This window comes from Rattus norvegicus, chromosome 2 (genome assembly GCF_021556685.1).
Source record: "Rattus norvegicus strain SHRSP/BbbUtx chromosome 2, alternate assembly SHRSP_T2T, whole genome shotgun sequence".
Taxonomy (NCBI): domain Eukaryota; kingdom Metazoa; phylum Chordata; class Mammalia; order Rodentia; family Muridae; genus Rattus; species Rattus norvegicus.
The window spans coordinates 88,624,486-88,633,855 of NC_141535.1; the positions used below are offsets into that span (position 1 = coordinate 88,624,486).

The 9,370-nt window shown below is 42.0% G+C and overlaps 1 long non-coding RNA gene across 1 annotated transcript; it reads left to right on the forward strand.

Annotated features, from left to right (window-relative positions):
* The first annotated feature begins 3,119 nt into the window (after positions 1 to 3,119).
* LOC148006669 (uncharacterized) lies at positions 3,120 to 8,717 on the forward strand. The gene is made up of 3 exons (XR_015671256.1): positions 3,120 to 3,524; positions 6,303 to 6,338; positions 7,271 to 8,717. It is a non-coding gene; the product is annotated as an uncharacterized LOC148006669 (long non-coding RNA).
* The last annotated feature ends 653 nt before the right edge of the window (positions 8,718 to 9,370 follow it).

The window sequence follows — 9,370 nt, forward strand, 5'->3', positions numbered from 1 at the left end:
TGAGGTGCAATGTGTGTTTTGAGCTTTAGTAAGGTTTCTTTTATGTATGTAGGTGCCCTTGTATTTGGGCATAGGTATTTAGGATTGAGAGTTCATCTTGGTGGATTTTTCCTTGATGAATAAGAAGTGTCCTTATCTTTTTTGATGACTTTTAATTGAAAATTGATTTTATTTGATATTAGAATGGCTACTCCAGCTTGCTTCTTCTGACCATTTGCTTGGAAAGTTGTTTTCCAGCCTTTAACTCTGAGGTAGTGTCTGTCTTTGTCTCTGAGGTGTGTTTCCTGTAGGCAGCAGAATACAGGGTCCTCGTTGTGTATCCAGTTTGTTAATCTATGTCTTTTTATTGGGGAGTTGAGGCCATTGATGTTGAGAGATATTAAGGAATAGTGATTATTGCTTCCTGTTATATTCATATTTGGATGTGAGGTTATGTTTGTGTGCTTTTCTTCTCTTTGTTTTGTTGCCAAGACGATTAGTTTCTTGCTTCTTCTAGGGTATAGCTTGCCTCCTTATGTTGGGCTTTACCCTTTATTATCCTTTGCAGTGCTGGATTTGTAGAAAGATATTGTGTAAATTTTGTTTTGTCATGGAATATCTTGGTTTCTCCATCTATTCTAATTGAGAGTTTTGCAGGATACAGTAACCTGGGCTGGCATTTGTGTTCTCTTAGGGTCTGTATGACATCAGTCCAGGATCTTCTGGCCTTCGTAGTTTCTGGCGAAAAGTCTGGTGTGATTCTGATAGGTCTGCCTTTATATGTGACTTGACCTTTTTCCCTTTCTGCTTTTAATATTCTTTCTGTATTTTGTGCGTTTGGTGTTTTGACTATTATGTGACGGGAGGTGTTTCTTTTCTAGTCCAATCTATTTGGAGTTCTGTAGGCTTCTTGTATGCCTATGGGTATCTCTTTTTTTAGGTTAGGGAAGTTTTCTTCTATGATTTTGTTGAAGATATTTACTGGTCCTTTGAGCTGGGAGTCTTCACTCTCTTCTATACCTATTATCCTTAGGTTTGATCTTCTCATTGAGTCCTGGATTTCCTGTATGTTTTGGACCGGTAGCTTTTTCTGCTTTACATTATCTTTGACATTTGTGTCAATGATTTCTATGGAATCTTCTGTTCCCGAGATTCTCTCTTCCATCTCTTGTATTCTGTTGTTGAAGCTTGTATCTACAGCTCCTCGTCTCTTCTTTTGATTTTCTATATCCAGGGTTGTTTCCATGTGTTCTTTCTTGATTGCTTCTATTTCCATTTTTAATTCCTTCAACTGTTTGATTATGTTTTCCTGGAATTCTTTCAGGGATTTTTGTGTCTCCTCTCTATGGGTTTCTACTTGTTTTTTTATGTTTTCCTGGAATTCTTTAAGGCATTTTTGCGATTCCTCTCTGTAGGCTTCTACTTGTTCTCTAAGGGAGTTCTTCACGTCTTTCTTGAAGCCCTCTAGCTTCATGATCAAATATGATTTTGAAACTAGATCTTGCTTTTCTGGTGTGTTTGGATATTCCATGTTTATTTTGGTCGGAGAATTGGGCTCCGATGATGCCATGTAGTCTTGGTTTCAGTTGCTTGGGTTCCTGCGCTTGCCTCTCGCCAACAGATTATCTCTAGTGTTACTTTGTTCTGCTATTTCTGACAGTGGCTAGACCGTCCTATAAGCCTGTGTGTCAGGAGTGCTGTAGACCTTTTTTCCTGTTTTCTTTCAGCCAGTTATTGGGACAGAGTGTTCTGCTTTCGGGCGTGTAGTTTTTCCTCTGTACAGGTCTCAGCTGTTCCTGTGGACCTGTGTCTTGAGTTCACCAGGCAGGTCACTTGCAGCAGAAAAGTTGGTCTTACCTGTGGTCCCGAGGCTCAAGTTTGCTCTTGGGGTGCTGCCCAGGAGCTCTCTGCGGAGGCAGCAACCAGGAAGTTATGCGCCGCCCTTTCCGGGAGCTTCCGTGTACTAAGTTTCCAGATGGCGTTTGGTGTTTTCTTCTGGAGTCGGAGATGTGTGTGCAGAGTGCAGTCTTTTCTGGTTTCCCAGGCGTGTCTGCCTCTCTGAAGGTTTAGCTCTCTCTCCCACGGTATTTGGGTGCAGAGAACTGTTTATCCTGTCTGTTTCCTTCAGGTTCCGGCAGTGTCTCAGGCGCAGGGGTTCTGCCGCTCATGGGCCCTCCCCTATGGGAACCCAGAGTCCTTATACAGTTTCCTCTTGGGCCAGGGATGTGGGCAGGGGTGGGGAGTGTTGGTGGTCTCCTCTGCTCTGCAGCCTCGGGAGTGCCCACCTGACCAGGCGGTGAGGTCTCTCTCCCACGGTGTTTGGGAGCAGAGAGCTGCTGCGGGCCGGGATCCGGGGGTATTGGTTTAGAAGCTTTTTGTGTCTAACAGTTTCTTTGATGGTTGTATATGTTTTCTATAGTATCTTCTACCCCTGAGATTCTTCTATCTCTTGTATTCTGTTTCTAATGCTTGTGTCTATGATTCAGGATCCCTTTCCCAAGTTTTCTATTTCTTGTTTTTTCTACCTTTGTGATTTCCATATTAGTTCTATTTCCATTTTTAGATCCTGGATGGTTTTGTTTAATCTCTTCACATGCTTGGTTGTGTTTTCCTGTAATTCTTTAATGGATTTTTGTGTTTCTTCTTTAAGGCTTTCTACTCATTTACCTGTGTTCTTTTGTGTTTCTTTAAGGGAGTTATTTATGTCTTCTTTATCTTCATCATGAAATATGATTTTTAAACCTAAATCTTGCTTTTCTTATCTGTTGGGATATCTAATATTTGCTTTTGGGGAGAACTGGGCTCTGATGATGCCAAACGGTCTTTGTTTCTGTTGCTTAGGTTCCTGAACTTGCCTCTCACCATTTGGTTGTCTCTGGTGTTAGCTAGTCTTGCTTTTTCTGACAGTTGCTTGACCCTCCTGTAATCCTGCCTGTCAGCATTTTGGAGCCTGGCTTTCTTCTAGTGGGATCTGGGTACAGAAAGCTGTGGTACTGGACTGAATTGTTTTCACTTTCTGGCTATTGCAAATAAAGTTTCCATGACCATAGTGGTATACATGTTCTTGTGGTATGGTGGAATGTAGAGGGCCGCAATACGTTCGCCACCACTAGTTGGCGCTGTCTTCCACTGCGCCCCACGTGGTAGGTCAGGATAGACTCCGCCATTGCAAGATGGCTCCAACCTTCACCTCGCCAGCCGCCCCCCCCCTTTCAGGTAGTTAACTGTGCGCGTGTGCAAGAGTGCCTTCCTGCCAGGTCTTTGCCCATTCCGGGGCGTGCCTGATGAGATCATGAGTAAGCAACCAATCAGGTGTGGATGCATGCGTGAGGGTTAAATAGGCGCGCCTAGCCGGCGCGCGGGGCTTCTCCATGAGATAGGAATAAAGTATCAGTCATAGCAAGAATTTCTATGTCTCGCGTGCTTCTTGTCGGCGGAAAGTCAAGCGCGGGACATTTGGTGCCGAGAAACCCGGGACAAAAACATCGCCGGCGCTACGAGAGGCCTCCGTTTCACGGAAGAAATTCAGAAGCTATGGAATACAGGTAAAAAACTCTGAGAGACCATGGCTAGCCTTGATCTGCTCCAACTCAGTCCCCTGCCAGACGCGGCAGGTGCCGCTGTGGTTGCTCTGGCAACCCTCGGGCTTTTTCTATTGACCTTTGAGTTTCTAGCTACCACCAAACGGCGTCAGAGGTCGCGTGGGAACTGCCCAGCTGTAACAGCAAAGCAGAGAGCGTTGGGGGCAGGGAGAGACAATGCGTCAGAAACAGAGTTAGAGAACGAATTAAAGAGTTTTAAGGGAAAAAGTGCACTTAAGAAAAGAGACCCTCTTGAGGACTTTAGATCCGAGGGAAAGAGAGAGTGGGGAAAAAACGCCCCGGGAGAGAACAAGGGAGGAGATAAACAGAACACAGTATTTTGGGAGAAAAACTTTGTCTTAGTGCTTACGAAAGGTGTAATTAAGCTCCCGCGCCGGCTCTGGGGACGCTGCGGCGTCCGGGCGCTGACGCGACAGCTTTACAGAGTCATACTGATCAGATTTGATAGAGGCAGACCGCCTGAAAATTTATTCAGGAGAATCAAACAAAAGGACATCTCAGTGCCCGTGCACAGCCTGATAGAGTTAATGTAATTGGGTTGTGAGTAAAAATACTCAGGGCTGTGTTTCACTTCCATACCATTGGCGAATGTCGGTCGTACTGTTCAGATATCTCTCAGTGTCTTACAGAATTGGGTTTCAACACGTTGGTGGACTAGTCCAAGAATTGAGACAATCCATCGCCCATATCAGCTCCACTTGAGTGGATAGTCGCCGTGAACACCATCTAGAATTTTCCCTCTTTGTCTATTGTCTGTCCCTGGTGCACCAGGCTGTCCATGTCTGTCAGTTTATGTCTGTGGTTTTTGTTTCTCGTTGCTTAATGTTTTATGTTTCGTGGTCAAAAGAAAAAAAAATGGTAAAAACTCTATCTGCCAGTCGTTCACACCTTGACTTGGTTTTAACTCGTTTCAAAAAGGAACAAATGAATAAAAAACAGTTTCAATCAGGTCTTTGAAGCCCTGTGCCTAGAGCCAGGTGTCTAGATTAGCTGGAGGACCTGCTTAGAGGCTGGCTAAGCGTCTACACGAGCTGATCTTAAAAGCGCCAACAGCTTCTTCATACAAGAGTTGATAGCTGTTTCTCTTAAAAAAAAAAATCCCTAACTTATTACTTGACTCAACAGGTGACAAGGTGCTTCTCTTAAAATTATAGGTAAAAGGGTAAAAATGGTGTTTGGTCTAAATATTAAAGATAGGTGTAGCCATTTCAATTTTGTTTCTTATTGGTTTTATATGTATAAATATGCTCTACTTGCCTTGGTTATGGACTATTGGCTTTCAAGTTATTGGATATGGTTAAAAAGGTATAATATTGGTAACAGAAAGTTGACATAAAGCTGGTAATCTGGACGGAGTCATTCTAGATAACATGTGACATGAGCCAACCCAGGGAAACAGGTCTAAATTGAGGTAATGTTTTTATGGAATTCTTATGCTAGAAACCAGGCTTCTAAAAGAATTTAGGAAATTGTCCTTTTGTTGAGGTATTGGAGAGAATTGACAGTCAAACTTTACAACATAATAGATAGACTTGGGGTGCCTTGGAGACTAGATTGTTTGTTGGGGGTTGAGTTTTGCTTTCCAAAGCTGTGGCTTGCCCAGAAGTTATCTGTATTTTAATGCTAATTCCACTGCCCCAAAAACAGCTGCCTAACAAGTTTTACTTTCCAAAGTTGTGGCTTGCCCAGAAGTTATCTGTATTTTAATGCTAATTTCCACTGCCAGGAGAACAGCTGCCTAGTCACATACTCAGAATTCAGGTGACCTTGTGGCTGTGTTCTGGTGTTACAAAGAGAACTTAAAGATTGTGATTTAGGATTGCCAGTGTTACATTGACTAACTCAAACTTATTTTTAATTAAGGAAAAATCAAACAGGTAGAGATTGTTACAGGATTTATAAGGATTGATGAGGTTTTAGAACTTGTGAGAGCATTACAGCCAGTTTCCTTACTCCAACTGCCATTTCAAGACAGATTTAGAGGATTGATTTTATACAATTTGTTTTCGTCATAACAATTGTGAGTTTTCATTTCGTGAGCTTGCTTATAGTTTTAGAGAGCCCATAAAGTGATATCATTAAGAATGGCTAACAGCCTCATATTAGGTAATTTTGTTGCTTCTTCAGTGTAAGAAGTTAGAACTTAAATCTTTCAATGTATATGGAAATGTTTACTACAAACCTTTGCTCTCAAAATGAGCTTTAATATTTGGGGAGTAGCTGTTACACTACTCCAGATAAGAATATTTAAAGCTAATTTTAAGCTTCTAAAGATATGTTAATTGGCTAAGTACCTCACCTTACCAGAGGACTTAGGTTTTGTTATACACATTGGAGATAAAGCTTCAGCTGTGTTAGTACAGAGTTGTGGACTGGAGTCGTGGAAGTATTTTAAATAGAAACTTGGTAAAACATATCTTATTCCAAACAACAGTTAATTGGTTATTACTAAATACTGATATTTGGCCTATTACATATACAAATTTTTCAGGCAAAATTGATAATTTTATTCTTTACATGGTTTTGTACTTCCTACATATTTGTGCGTACAACCCATAGGAAATGTGCTTAGTACATTTATAGGTGGTTCCATCTAATGAAAAGGCTACAGGTATGATTGGATCACTTGTTTATTCTCTTGAATTTCTATTGCTTCTACACAGATTATTTAATTCCATGCTTTAGCCGCTGTTTTTTTTTTTTTTTTGTTCTTTTTTTCAGAGCTGGGGACCGAACCCAGGGCCTTGTGCTTCCTAGGTAAGCGCTCTACCACTGAGCTAAATCCCCAGCCCCTAGCCACTGTTTTTAAAATGTTAAAAAATCAAGCTTTCTATTCATATACTGATAGCCAATGTGTGGCTTGTGGTTTACAATTGATTTCAATTACTTAATGCTTTATTAGAGACAGGTTTTCTACTTAAAATCAGTGAGTGACAATTTCAGTGTGAATTGTCTGACAACTCACTGTCCTTTCAGTGCTCTGGCTCAGACAACTAAACAAAACCATAGACCCAGCTCTTTGAAAATGATAATAGAGTTGATATGAAAAGAGGAAGACTCCATTTGTTTACTTTCAACTCCCAGCCTCACCCTGCCAGCTCAGAGATTTCTAGTAAGACTGAATCTGGACAATATTTACAAGATTTGACATTTCTAATTAATGCTTGTGTTTAGGTAAATAAAGTTTGTGAGGTGCTAGAGAAATGGCTTAGTGGTTAAGAGCACTAAATACTGTTCCTTTATAAAACATTTAAGAACTCAAACTGGATTGCCTGGGCTCCTTAACAAGGGAGGACAAGATTCCAGACAGATTATAGGCCTTACATAAGAACAATTAGTGAAAAAAAATCTCATTCTTTATATATTCAATACAATTATGCTAGAGACAATAATTTGGTATACAAGTCAATTTATAAATACAAGTACTCAGTGTCCTCAATTTAATCCTCGAGGACTTACCTTAATAAATAATATCTTTACTATATCTTAATAAATAAAAAGGGGGAGTTATCCCTGTATGCTAAAATATGCTCCTTTTATTTCAATTTTAAAATTTGGATGCCAAAGTTTATGGCACCCTACAACTAGGCATACTTCTGCCTAGGTGAAATAGAGAGATCCACTTATTGACATGTTCCTGTCCAGATATTTTATATGGGGAAGAGGGAATGTTTGTGTTTTTTCTACAGGATGCTACAAGAGTGTGCCAGCTGCCAGAGGTGGTTGCTGAGACTCGCTGATCCTGGTTATTCAGCTCTCCTGGTTCGGGTCCCTGGAGTCATTCCTTTGCCCTGAGAGGAAGATAGAAGATGCCCCTTCATCCTTTGTCATCACAGAGATTTTGCCGTTGCTGCAGTCAGTGTTACCGCTGCGTGTGTTCCCGTCCCATTGTGGCCTACACTCAGACTCTGTACACTGCTGCTTCCTGGAGAAGACTGGACTCCAGCTGTTACCCCTGTCCCTTCATTTTCCCTGGTGACTCTTGCTGCCTTAACTGGTAACTGGTGTTGTCATTTTACAGACTGTAGCTTCACAGAAAGCTACCTGTGTAAAGCTACAGTGACTGGAGACCTCTGTCCTGGTTATACAGATCTCAGAAATGGTTCCATTGTCTGCTGGTTGTTCCAGAGAAGAATGACTGATCCTGAACTGTCCTGGAAAAGACCTTGACACTTTCGCTGCTATTGTAGCAGCCATTACTGCTGCAGACATTGTGTCTGCAGTGTCTGGAGTTATCCTCCCCCAATCTATTGTTAGACAAGTACAGTGGGTGAACTTTCTGGAGTAGTTACTAACAATTGGAAATTCTAAATTTCATTATAGGAGTGGCTTGACCACGGCCCTTGGTGGCAACAGCTGAGGAGGACCATATGAGGTGCCCACTACTTATCGGGAGTGGCTCTGTCTGATGCAGCCCTATGCTGTGGATCAGTATTCATACCATGGTTGGTTTACAAACTCAGATCTCAACAGTAACGTGACAAGGCCGTTATCACTCAAGCACTTGTGGCCATTGTACAAAGGGCCTCACCTGGAATTTGGTTATCTTGTTCAGGATTTACTCTGTATTTGAGTTCCCTGCTCCTGCACCCCATGGACCTGTGGGTCCATTGCACTGGGAGGAGAGGGATACTCTCTGTATCTGAGTTCTCTGCTCCTGCACCCCATGGATCTGTGGATCCACTGCACTGGGATTGAGAGAGACTCAGTGTTCCTTTGATCAGCCCTTACACATCGCTGAGGTTTCCTCATTGCACGCGATAGGGTGATCATTTCTGCTATAAAATTATATAAATTATAAGGGTGAGATGTAGAGGGCCGCAATACGTTCGCCACCACTAGTTGGCGCTGTCTTCCACTGCACCCCACGTGGTAGGTCAGGATAGACTCCGCCATTGCAAGATGGCTCCAACCTTCACCTCGCCAGCCGGCCCCCCCCCTTTCAGGTAGTTAACTGTGCGCGTGTGCAAGAGTGCCTTCCTGCCAGGTCTTTGCCCATTCCGGGGCGTGCCTGATGAGATCATGAGTAAGCAACCAATCAGGTGTGGATGCGTGCGTGAGGGTTAAATAGGCGCGCCTAGCCGGCGCGCGGGGCTTCTCCATGAGATAGGAATAAAGTATCAGTCATAGCAAGAATTTCTATGTCTCGCGTGCTTCTTGCCGGCGGAAAGTCAAGCGCGGGACAGTGGAACAGTTTTTGGGTACATGTGTAGGAGAGATGAGTAACAGCCAAATTGATGTACAAAGTGGTTGTACAAGTTTGCAATCTTAAAATCATTGGGGAAATGTTCCCCTTGCTCCACATCCTTGCCAACATTTCTGTCCCTTAAATTTTTGATCTTACCCATTATAATGGGTGTAGGGTCCTTTTCAGGGTCATTTTGATTTGTATTTCCCTTATGACTAAGGATGTTGAGCATTTCTTTAAGTGCTTCATGTACATTCAAGATTCCTCTTTGAAAATTCTGTTTTACTCTGTACTCCATTTTTTAGTTGGGTTATTTTGTTTGTTGGAGTCTAACTTCTTGAGTTCTTTATATATTTTAGATATTAGCCCTCTGTTGGATGAGATATAGGATTATTGAAAATATTTTCCCAACCTGTAGGTTGCTGTTTTGTCATTGACAGTGTCTTTTGCCTTACAGAAGCTTTCCAGTTTCATAAAGTTTCATTGGTTAATTTTTGATCTTGGAGCCTGAGCAATTGGTATTCTGTTCAGGGAAAATATCTCCTGTACCAATGTGTTCAAGTCTATTTCCCACTTTCTCTACTATTAGGTTTAGTGTTTG